Genomic DNA, 12,646 nt, shown 5'->3' with positions numbered 1-12,646 from the left:
GGATACGTGGACTGAAAGGTATTTTTAGAAAAATTATCTGGGTAGCCAAGTGAATACAGACTAAAGTTGGGAGAGACAGGAGACAGGGATACAAAACCTTATTTACTTAACTATTTACCTTTTGTGTTTATTTGCTTTTATTTGTTTCTCATTTCTTTATTTGTTTGGCTTATTGTGATCTGCTTTTATGTTCTGTTATATTTTCATCAATGTATAGCTGCTATCTTCCCCCTTTGAAAATAATCTCCTCAAAGGCAGGGAACATGTCTTCAACTTCTTCTATTTGTTTCCTAAGAATCTAGTACAGCCTTCTGCACTCAGTAGGCATTCAATCTGATGACAATGATGATGACAGTGATGGTGAGTAATTGCTGCAAAAACACCAGTGTTCTGGAAAACAAACAAAATGAAGGGAAGAACTGATTCCATCGCTACATAATTTAGGGGAGATATATTTTAGAGGCCTGCATTATCTAGGATGGCTGCCTGTACTGATTGATTTAACCAGATAATTCCTGAATCATATGTATTGGCAGCCTGGATTAATGTGAAGGACTATTTTCTGTAAGATTTTCCCAAGCAAAATTGAAGTGTCAAGAAATTTACCACTTGTAGTTAACGGAGTGAACCTTGAGATTTTGGTGACCAGAGAATCAAAGTTGGATTTTGGAGTCTTCATTAGAGAAGCAGCATGGCATAGTGGATAGAGCATGAGCTTGAGTGTCAGAAGGTCATAGGTTCTACTCCTGGCTCCTCTAATTTGCTATGTAAACTTGGGCTTGTCACTTCACTTCTCTGTGCCTCAGTTACCTCATCTGTAAAATAGGATTAAGGCTGTGAGCCCCTATGTGGGAAGGGAGTTGTGTCTGACCTGATTAGCTTCTATCTATCCCAATGCTTAGAACAATGCCTGGCACATAGTAAGTGCTTAACAAATACCACAATTATTGCTATTGTTATTACCATTATTATTACCTCCTCCCACTGTGTTGTGTAATAAAGTCCTGGGAGTATGTGACATGAGGTGTGATCTGCAACCATTTGTTTGGGTTATGAATGTGTCTGGGTGTCCTATCAGATCTACCAATCCTTATAGAAGGTTTGAACTACGACCCAGCATCCCCAAACTGCTCCAAGTCTCTTCTGATTGACATCTGCCTGTCACATGATGCAATCTGATGCCAGCCTGGCTCCACCTCTAGTCCCCTCCCTGCTCCAGTAATCCACGTGCATTCCCAAAAGTGTGCATTCATTCATTCAATCATATTTACTGAGCAATTACTGTGTGCAAAGCACTGTACTAAGCAGTTGGGAGATACAATACAACAACAAACAGACACATTCCCTGCCCACAATGAATTCACGGTCTAGAGGGTGAGATAGACGTTAATATAAAGAAGGAAAGAAAGGAAAGAAAAAAAGAAAGGAAGAAAGAAAGAAAGAAATAACAAATCTGTACATATGTGCTGTGGGGATGGGAGGGAGGATGGATGAAGGGAAAAAGTCAGGGCGACACAGAAGGGAGTGGGAGAAGAGGAGATGACAGCTTAGTCAAGGAAGGCTTCTTGGACAAAATGTGCCTTCAGTAAGGCTTTGAATTGGGGGAGAGCAATTATCTGTCTGATATGAGGAGGGAGAGCATAGCAATCAGAGGAAGGATGTGGATGAGAGGTTGGTGGTAAGATAGATGAGATCAAGGTACAGTAAAAAATCTGGCATTAGAGGAAGAAAGTATTTAGGCTGAGTTGTAGAAGGAGAGGAGTGAAGTGAGGTGGAAGAGGACTAGGTGATTGAGTGCTTTAAGGTGCACCAGAGACTCCATCCCCCTGCCCCAAAAGAGAGGCCTGTCTTTCCTCCTCTATCCCCACACCCTCTCCCAGAGCATCTCTTGGTCTTCTCTCTGTTTTCCAGAGGGGCAGCGGTCCCAGGCTACATATCTCCGGGCTATGGAAGAAAATTCCCAGGGTGAGTACTATCATTCATTCAATAGTATTTATTGAGCGCTTACTACGTGCAGAGCACTGTACTAAGCACTTGGAATATACAAATCGGTAACAGATAGAGACAGTCCCTGCCCTTGGACGGGTTTACAGTCTAATCGGGGGAGACGGACAGACAAGAACAATAGCAATAAATAGAATCAATAGAATTCATTCATTCTATAGCATTTATCGAGCCCTTAACAGTGTGCAGAGCACTGTATTAAGCACTTGGAAAATTAGAATTCAACAATAAACATTGACATTCCCTGCCCACAGTGAGCTCACGGTCTAGATGGGTGGAGACTGACATCAATACAAATAAATAAAATCACAGATATGTACATAAATGCTGTGGGTCTGGGACCTGGGAAGAGCAAAGGGAGCAAGTTTTAGAATCCTCTTTGATGTTTCTTATGTTTGGGATCTACACTCTTTCCTAGATTTGGGGGAAGCTTAGAAAGGGAATCTTTGTTCCCCAAGTGGGAAGGAAGAGGTGGGGAAGAGGGAAAGGAACTAAAGCAGTAGGTTATTTGGGAAAACATTAAAGAATACTTTAGGATTCACATTACTGTTGGATTCAGTTTTCCACAACAGCCTACACAGATGAGTTATCAATATCCTCCCCCTTCACCTTCCATCATCCATTTCATTAAACCTGTTTACTCTGAAGAGTTTTGTATGTTATTGGCTTGGGAGACCAATCAAGAAGATAGCAGAGAAGACAATCAAAAGGCAAATTTCCCTACCAATTAGATTTGGCCTGCTGCGACCCTTCCAGATTACCGAGACAAAGATGCTATAGTTTTTCCTCCATCTCCTCTCTGTTCCGGGATGTTGCAGGGGCCTGGACAGAGGGGGACTGTGACATGGGTGTGGCAGGGACTGCAGCAGCTGCTCTTCACATCGGGTCTGGAGACCCCTGACTCTCACCCCTCCCACAGAGACCTCTCTGGCTCCATTTGTTGCTCCTTTCTCTGAGGAGGCAAGGCAGCTGCAGCTTTGGTTTCTTCTCCTGCTCCTACTCTCTGTTGGGGGTGGCTGTGGTGGCGCAGACTGGGGTCCCTCTAGCCCCTGACATGGGGGTCAGCTCCAGAGGAAATTCCCACCTCCCTCTTCCTTGGAGTTGCCTGGTGACTTTATCATTTAAACTATGAAGACAATCGAGCTGGGGATAATATAAACCATTTATTTAGAGGATTGTTTTGAAGGATTTGAAATTATTAATGTATCTTAGCACAAAATACGATCTCCCAAGGTCTAAGTACAGAGGTCTGCACACGGTAAATGCTCAATATATACGAATGATTGACTGACTGTTGTGGAACCCTACTAGAATGGAAGAAGTTTCCTTTTTTATAGACAATAAGGCCAGAGAGTAAGCACGAACACACACACAGCTAAATATCCAAATAAGTGCATTTTCTTTTTCCTCATAATCACATTTCCTCCAAGAGGTCTTTTCAGACTAAACCCTCTGTTTTCGCTATCTTTCCTCCCCATTTTGATACCATGCAAGCTCCACAGTACTTATATCCGTATTCTGACACTCTACCATTTTCCCTATACCTTAATCTATTTTAAAGTCTGATTACCCTGAGGACTGAAAGCTCCTTGTGGGCAGGAAATGTGACTACCAATGCTGTTGTATTGTACTTTTCCAAGTGGTTAGTAGAGCACTGTGCTTACAGCAAGTGCCCCGCAAAATACCATGGATTGTTTGATTGGCCCTTATCACATATCACTCAGGCCTTGAACATCAGGGATCTTTAAAAGCGGGGACATTCGTGGTTATTGCCAATCCAACCAATTCCTCTAGCAAAAAAAAAAATTAAAAAATCCCTCATTTCTGCAAAACACACACATGTAAATGCTAAAGATCCAAATGCATTTTCACATCACAGCACTCTATGGCACTTGTTCTTCAGCTAGCCACTGGGGTGACATTCAGTGTGTAATGTAAAAGCTTGAAGATAGGAATGATAGTTCTCCTAAAAGTAAATCAAAATTTTAATAAAGGGCATTTTTCAGTCTACTTAATCATCCCTCAGATATATCCAACTTACATGATTGACTCTAGGTTACCCAGCCAAGGGCTGAAAGGAATTTGAAGTCAAGCTAGGACCCTGTGGATCATACTTGGAGACAGAAAAAGTGGCAGGTAAGAAAAAGTTGTTAGAGATTTTTAAAAATTGCCACGGAGAGAACATCTAGGTTAACTTGACTGAGGCTTATAAATAAGTAATCTGGTTGCCAGGGAGAACACAACCTGTCAGTTATTTAGTTTTTTTTTTCACCCAATCAAGGCTATGTGTCAAAAGGGGATTAAAATTGAACTGGAAAGAGGTGGAACTAAACTATTTAAGCTCTCGGACAGAAAGAGAGAGTCAAAGAGAGAGGCAGAGGAAGAAAGGCATGCCCACTGATAGCTGTCCAGCATTCACTCGGCTGTGCTTCTTCTCTGCTCTTTCTCTGCCTAGAATACAATTTCCTGTTCATTATTGTGGGATTTTTTGGTAGGCAGGAAACAATCATTCAATCAGTCATTGGTTTTTATTGAGAACTCTTTGGTGTAGATCACTGTAAGTACTTGGGAAAGTCCAATAGTGCTTGGATGTAAAGGGAGAAGAGATTGAATGCATAGGAGAGAGATTTGATTGAATGCTTTAAAGCCAATTGTGAGAAGTTTCTGCTTGATGCAGAAAAGAATGGGTAACCATGGATGGTTTTAAGGGGTTGGGGAGATGTGGGCAAAATGCCATTTTAGAAAAATGATCCAGGCAGCAGAATGAAGAATGTCATTGAAGAATATGTGCAATCCTTTGCTAACCTCACCACCACACAATACCAGAAGAGAGATTAGAAGCAAGGAGATCAGCAAGGAGGCTGGTGCAGTAGTAAAGCCAGGATATGACTAGGGCTTGGACTAGCACTGTGACTTTCGGGTGGAGTAGAAGGGGCAGAAATATTTTAGAGGAAAAACGATCAAAGATTTGGTGGTTGAGGGTTGAAAGAGGAGGAGTTAAGGAAAATGACAGTGTTGTGGGTTTAAGAGTAGGGAGGATGGTGGTGTCACTTGTGATGGGAAATTTAGAAGGAAGGTAAGGTTTTCAGGGAAGGAAATGAGAAACTCAATTTTAGAAATAAAGAACTTGAACTGCCAGTGAGACCTCTCTGCAGAGACATCCTGGAGACAGGAGAAAATACAAGATTTCAAAGGAAGGGAGAGATCGCAGCTAGGGAGGCAGATTTGTGAGTCATCTCTAGCAAAGTGGTAGCTGAAGTTATGGGAGTAGAGAAGTGACCCAAAACTGCACTGAGGGACACTCACAGTTAGGGTTCGAAGGCAAATAAAGAGTTGGTAAAAAGACTGAGAAGCATAGACCACAGGGAGAAGGAGAAACAGAAAAGACCTGTTTCAGAAATACTAAAATTAGATCATGGTTTCAGTAGAAGGGCGTAGTCCACAGTGTCTAAAGCAGTAAAGCTGCCCCAAAATGTCACTGCTGACTTTGGGGAAGAGAACATGGGAGTAGAACCAGTATGAGGAGTTTGGGTCAGGAGTGAGAGAAGGGTTATGGGGTGAAAGCCAACTTAACCCTTCGAGCTTCTAAAGGCTCCCCTTATTAACAGGTGCCAGTATCTCTCAACCTTCCTCCTCCTGTCAGTATTCTAGAGTGGCCACTAATGGCATTGAAGAATACTGGACATTCATTTGCTGACCTCACCACCCCACAACACCAGACAGGAGACCAAGCTCCTTTTATAAAATCAATCCATCAATCAATGGTATTTAGTGAGCATTTACTGGATGCAGAGCATTATCGTAAGAGCTTGAGAGATTACAATACAGCAGAGTTTGTAGATACATTTCCTGCCTACATGGAGCTTGCAATCCAGTATTGTCTTGTCGTATGCTGTATTCTAGTATTCTCAGTATTCTAGAGTGGCCACTAATGGCATTGAAGAATACTGGACATTCATTTGCTGACCTCACCACCCCACAACACCAGACAGGAGACCAAGCTCCTTTTATAAAATCAATCCATCAATCAATGGTATTTAGTGAGCATTTACTGGATGCAGAGCATTATCGTAAGAGCTTGAGAGATTACAATACAGCAGAGTTTGTAGATACATTTCCTGCCTACATGGAGCTTGCAATCCAGTATTGTCTTGTCGTATGCTGTCAAATCACCTCCGACCCATAGTGACTCCATGGAAACATCTCTTCCAGAACACCCCATCTGTAATCATTCTGGTAGTGCAGTCATAGAGTTTTTTTTTTTTTTGGTAAAAATACAGGTGGTTTACCAGTGCATACTTCTGGGGAGTAAACTTGAGTCTCTGCCCTCAACTCTCTCCCATGCTGCTGCTGAATAGCATAGGTGACTCTTGACTTGTAGCAGATTACCTTCCACTCAGTAGCCACTGTCCTAGCTGGGAATGGAATGGGTATGCCTCTGCTTAACTCTCCCTCCTATAGCCAAGACTGATAAAGTACTGGAAACTCTCCAGATGCCATTCTGAGAGGGGCAATCCAGTATAAACTCAGGTAAATAGCTGCCTGACAACTTCCTGTCAGCTCTCCTGATTTAAACTCATACCTGAACATCTCATTTTCTTTTATGGGATTTGTAAACACTTATTTTATGCCAGGCACTTGTACTAAGTGCTGGGGTAAGTTCAAGATAATCCTCTTGGATATAGTCCCTGGCCCACAAAGTGCTCAGGACTTAGAACAGTGCTTGGCACATAGCAAGAGCTTAAGTGCCATAATAATAATAATAACTATTATTATTGTAGGCCTCTCACATTTTTAATCCCCATGTTATAGATGAGGTGACTGAGGCACAGAGAAGATTCAGGATATTAGAAAGATTTATTCAGATCAGGTGCCAAAAAATCCAAGGTATTGAGTTTACTGCTTACAGGTCACCTGGAGGCAAGAATGTATATTAGATTGTGCAAGACTGTGCTAGATTCCGAGACACTGTGAGGAGGATGTTAGTCTCTGAAGAGAAGGAGGCCCTTTAATGACTTTTTTTTTTAGTTTCTTTCATGGGAATGGGAGGAGGAAATGCTCTCCAAAAAGAACATTTGAGTTTTGAAGGCCAGAATTATCAGCGGGAGACTCAATGCATTTGTCTCTACCTTTGAATCACTTGCAGTAGGCTTCTTCTCCTCCCTGCTAATTAACCATCATTTCTTCACTTCCTCATCTTCTTTGTATTGATCTTTCATCATATAATAGGCACAAATAGCAAAAGGAAGGCTTAATAACAAACATTAAAATGAATAAATAATTACAGTCACTAATCTTCCTCAACCAACTGATTATTTGTTCAGTGACAATATTACAGAAAATGGGCTTTACATAATTTAAAAGGACACCGTCAAGGGGTTTTTATGGCTTTTCTTTTACTGGCCTTGTTTCTGATAGCCTTTTAAAAACAACTGGGAACTGTGAAGGGTGTACAGAGAAACAGAAATTGGCATAAATATAGCCAGAGAAAAGAAGTGTGTGTGTGTGTGTGGGTGGGTGGGTGGGTGGGTTTACTAGCTACATAGATAATTAGGCTCTGGAAGTTGATCTTCTCCTGTACACGCCAGGGTGAAGAGTAAACCCAAGTCACCTTACTTCAGACAAGTAGCATATAGTCAGGGAAGGGGAGTTCTAGAATCTGCTCAAAAATGTTTCAACTGAGACAAGCCAAGAAAATTGGATGGTTTGATTGGTGAGATGTTGCAGGGGAACGGTTTGTCCAGAGAGTCAGATTTAACTACAAAGTAATAGGGAGATTTGTTAAGTCTGTGGTACGTTCCAAGCATTGTGCTATGTGTTGGGGTGGATATAATCAGAGTACACACAGCCTCTGTCCACTCAGAGCTACAGTCTAAGAAGGAGAGAAAATAGGTATTTAAATCCCCATTCTACAGATGAGGAAACTGAGACATAGAGAAGTCTCATCCAAGGTTCCACTGCAGGCATGTGGCAAAGCCAGCACTAAAATGCAGGCCCTCTGACTCCCAGACACATGCTTTTTCCACTAGTCCACATTGTTTCTTACCTTCGGTAGGTAGTGAGAGAAGTTTTTGCTGTGTAGACAATAATTGTGGTAAAACCCCATCACTTAGTAATGGCCATGCTAGATCACATATGCAGAAGGATTGACATGGGATGAGACAGAGTTGGGGCCAGTGACATGAGTGATGAGAGAGTCTCTGGGCTTACTGTAATTGTTCCCCTTCTTGTAGGTACTCTTTATTTCAACTTAGGGTTGTTGGGATGAAACCTGACTACTGTTAGACTTTGCTTCTTAAACTTTGCCAGCTTGGATTGGTTTTGAATTTTAATAGGTTAATTTTGAACTGCTCCTGTAGTCTCACCAAGATATTTTAAATGTTGAGAAGAAGAAAGCACCTTACAGACAGCAGCAGGCATCACATGGTCAAGATTGAAGAAATGGGGGAACAAATGGAAAATGAGAAAACTGAGTGGTTCCTCTGTTTTCAAAGAGCACCAGAGAAAAGGAAGTGATGAGAGATTGGTCCCAGGTGGCTCCTTCAGAGCCACAGGGGTCTATTAGGATCTGAATGGTAAAAACAGAAAGATGAAGAGGAAACTGATTGGTTCTGAAATGGCCATTACGCAAGGGTGGAAACATTTCATTTAGAGCCTGGGAGCTAATTTGGGGTGGAGAATTGAGAGGACAGAGCATTGGTGGTAGGTCTTTGAAGTAGTCAGAGGTACAAGGGAGGATTGAGCAAAGGAGGAGGAGAGGAAAGGAAAGGGAAGGAAAAAAGGGACGAAGAGGAGAAAAAGGAAAAATAAAGGAGCAAGCGAGAAGTAGAGAAAGAGAGCACTTGAGACCATGTATCTTCTATTGTGCACTCCTAAACTCCTAGTGTAGTGCTCTGCACATATAATGGTTCAATGAATAAATTAATGAAAATATTTTCCCTTCCACACCCTCTTCAGTTCAGTTGTAGACAGTACTGAGCACTTCTCTTCCCATCACTGTGCAGCGGAGCAAGGTCAGCAGTACTTCTTGCCCCTATCCCTGGACCCAAAAAGGACAAGAATACCCTATTATTAATACCTTAAGAATTAGCATTATAATGAGCACTTGGGGTGCTTATCACTCCATCATGGAAAAGCTCCCTTTCATCCTTGACCTGTTTCTGTCCCGGTTCACTCCTCCTCCTCCCCATCACTGAAACCTGACTCTCCCCTGATGAGATGGTCTCCCCTGTTGCTCTCTCCAGTGGGGGCTTCTTCTTCTCCCACTCCCCCATATTCACTGGAAAAGGAGGTGTCAGCTTCCTTCTCATGCTCCAGTGCCACTTTTGCACCATCTCATCTCCCCCTTCTCTCTTTTTCCCCTTCTTTGAAGCCCAGATCATCTGCCTCTACCACCCCCTCCAGATCCTTGTAGCTGTCATTTACCACCCAAGTTGGCCCCACCTCCAACTTCTTTAACCATTTTGACCTTCTTCTAACGTTCTTTCTCTCTTTCTCCATGCCCACTTTGATCCTTGGAGACTTCAATAGCCACATAGATGTACCCGATTACCCCTCTTCCACCTGCCTTCTATCACTCCTCAACTCCCCTGGCCTCCTGCTCCACCCCACCACCCCCACCCACCAACTTGGACACACACTCGATCTCGTCATCTCTAACCACTGTACAGTCTCTACCTTCACCAACTCTGAAATCTCCCTCTCTGACCACAACCTTCTCACTTGCCTCTTCTCCCACAGTCCTCCTCCCTATAAATCTGTGCTATTCCCCCACAGAGACCTCTGATCTCTTGACCCCATCCATCTCTCTCAGCACATCACACTCCACGTAGCCTCCATACCCAATCTACCTACTCTAGATGACCAAACAGATGTTCTCAACACCACTCTTTCTACTCAACACGCTCACTCCCCCTCCCTTCATCAGTCTCGTACCACTAACTCAGAGCCTTGGATCACCTGCACTGTCCGTCTCCTTTGCTCTTATGCTCAAGCCGAAGAATGCTGCTGTCAGAAGTCTAAACATCAAGTTGACCTTGTCTACTTCATGTTTATCCTTTCTTGCTTGAACTCTGCCCAGCAAAACTATTCTCTTCCTTTATTGACACCATTGTCTAACACCCTTGCTAGTTGTTCCAGACATTTAACTCCCTCTTCAGGCCCCCTTTTCCCCCACCTTCCCCATTCCTAACCTTCAATGATCTGGACATTTGGTCATCAGTCCCCCTCTTCAAATTTCCCATCCTTCGCAGCAATTTCTCCAGGAGATCTACCTTCTCTCAAATGCCACTCCCTCCACAAAATCAGACCCCATTCCTTTGCACCTTATAAAAACTCTACCCCCTTCCCTCCTTAATGTCCATCTTTATCCATTCACCCTCCAATGGCTTCTTCCCCACTGCCTTCAAACATGTCCAAGTCTCCCCCATCATAAAAAAAAAAAATCTCTTGACCCCATAGTTCCCTCCAATTATTGTCCCATCTCCCTAACTTTCCTCTCCAAACTCCTTGAGTGAGTTGCCTATACCCACTGCCTCAAATTCCTCTTCTCCAACTTTCTCCTGGACCCCTTTCATTCTGGCTTCTATCCGCTTCACTCCACTGAAACTGCTCTCAAAGGACATCAGTGATCTCCTTCCTGGCAAATCCAATGACTCTTACTCCATTTTGATCCTCCTCAACCTCTCATCTGCCTTTGACACTATGATCCATCCCCTTCTGGATATGTTATCCAACCTTGGTTTCACTGACTCTGTCCTCTCCTGGTTCTCCTCTTATCTCTTTAGCCATTGATTCTCAGTCTCCTTCATGGGCTCCTCCTCTCCCCCCGCCCCCCTAACTGTGGGGATCCCTCAAGGTTCAGTTCTTGGTCCCTTTCTATTCTCAATCTACACTAATTCCCTTGGAGAACTCATTTGCTCCCACGGCTTCAACTACCATCTCTATATGGACGATACCCAAATCTATATCTTCTCCCCTGCTCTCTCTCCCTCTCTCAGGCTCACAGCTCCTCCTGCCTTCAGGACATCTCTACTTGGATGTCCTCTCGCCACCTCCAACTTAACATTCCAAAACAGAGTCCTCTCCTGATCTTTTCCATCTCTATAGATGGCACAACCATCCTTCCCATCTCACAAGGTCGTAACCTTGGTGTCATCCTTAACTCCACTCTCTCATTTGAACCACATACCCAATCTGTTACCAAATCCTGTTGGTCCCTCCTTCACAGCATCACTAAAACTCATGCTTTCTTCTCCATCAATTCTGCTACCATGTTAATACAATCACTCATCCTATCCCACCTAAGTTATTGCATTAGCCTCCTTTCTGACCTCCCAACCTCTGCTTCTCCCAACTCCAGTCCATACTTCACTCTGCTGCCTGGATTATCATTCTACAGAAACATTCAGGACATGTCAGCCACCCCCCACCCTCCTCCATCAGCAGAAATCTCCAATGATTGCCTATCCACCTCCGTATTAAACAAAATCTCCTCACCATTGGCTTTAAAGCCCTCCATCACATTGTCCCCTCCTACCTCACCTCCTTTCTCTCCTTCTACAACCCAGCTGGCACACTCCGCTCCTCTGATGCTAACCTCATGGTGCCTCGATCTCACCTGTCTCGCTGCTGACCCCTGGCCCAAGTCCTGCCTCTGGCCTAGAATGCCCTCCCTCCTCAAATATACCAGAGACCCTCCCCACCCTTCAAAGCCTAATTGAAGGTACATCTCCTCCAAGAGGCTTTTCCAGAATGCCCCACTTTTCCTCATCTCCTACTCCCTTCCGCATCCTCCTGACACACTTCCCTTTGCTCTTCCTCCTCTCCTGCCCCACAGCATTTATATGTATATTTGTAATTTTATTGATTTATATTGATGTCTGTTTACAGTAAGTGCTCAATAAATACAATTGAAAGAATGAATGAATGAATGAATAAGTGCCATAGTATCTCCACACTTAATTGGTTTACAATTTATTGGAAGGGAGACAGACAAAAATGATTTCAGATAGTGAAAGCAGAAGGGAGAACAAGGGCAAAGCAGAATACAGTGTGAATGTATCAAGATGAAACTTCTCTCATGCATTCAGATAAACAGGGAAATATAATATACAAATAAAATATAAACATGCTAAAAGTTAGCATGAGGTTAACATGACTGTGTGTATTCATGCGTTCTACCACTCATGTTCATATCAACTTACTTGCTCTACTATTTTATCACTTGTTCACCTTCAGTCAGTGACAATTATTTTATTTTTCTTTTATGTTTATGGTATTTGTTAAACGCTTTCTATGTGCCAGACACTCTACTAAGCACTGAGATAGATACAAGATAATCAGATTGGAATCAGTCCCTGTCACACATAGGACTCACAGTCTTAATCCCCATTTGACAGGAAGTAACTGAGGCATAGAGAAGTGAAGTGACTTGCCCAAGTAGCATAGCAGGAATTAGATCCTAGGTCCTTCTGACTCCCAGAGCCATGCTCTAGCCACTAGGCCATGTTACTTCTCTATTTACTGCATGCTTACTGTGTGCCCAGGACTATACTAAGTGCTTGGGAAAATACAGCCAGAGTTGATGAAGACATTCCCTGCCCACAACAAGCCTACAGTCTAGAAGGGATGACATGGATAT

General features: G+C 43.1%; 1 non-coding gene across 1 annotated transcript; it reads right to left on the bottom strand.

Annotated features, from left to right (window-relative positions):
* Positions 1–6,377: 6,377 nt before the first annotated feature.
* On the bottom strand, positions 6,378–6,515 carry LOC114810437. The gene has a single exon (XR_003758137.1). It is a non-coding gene; the product is annotated as a small nucleolar RNA SNORA7 (small nucleolar RNA).
* Positions 6,516–12,646: the final 6,131 nt, after the last annotated feature.

The sequence above is a fragment of the Ornithorhynchus anatinus genome, chromosome 3, assembly GCF_004115215.2.
Source record: "Ornithorhynchus anatinus isolate Pmale09 chromosome 3, mOrnAna1.pri.v4, whole genome shotgun sequence".
NCBI lineage: Eukaryota > Metazoa > Chordata > Mammalia > Monotremata > Ornithorhynchidae > Ornithorhynchus > Ornithorhynchus anatinus.
This window is presented reverse-complemented; position numbering and strand designations above follow the sequence as displayed.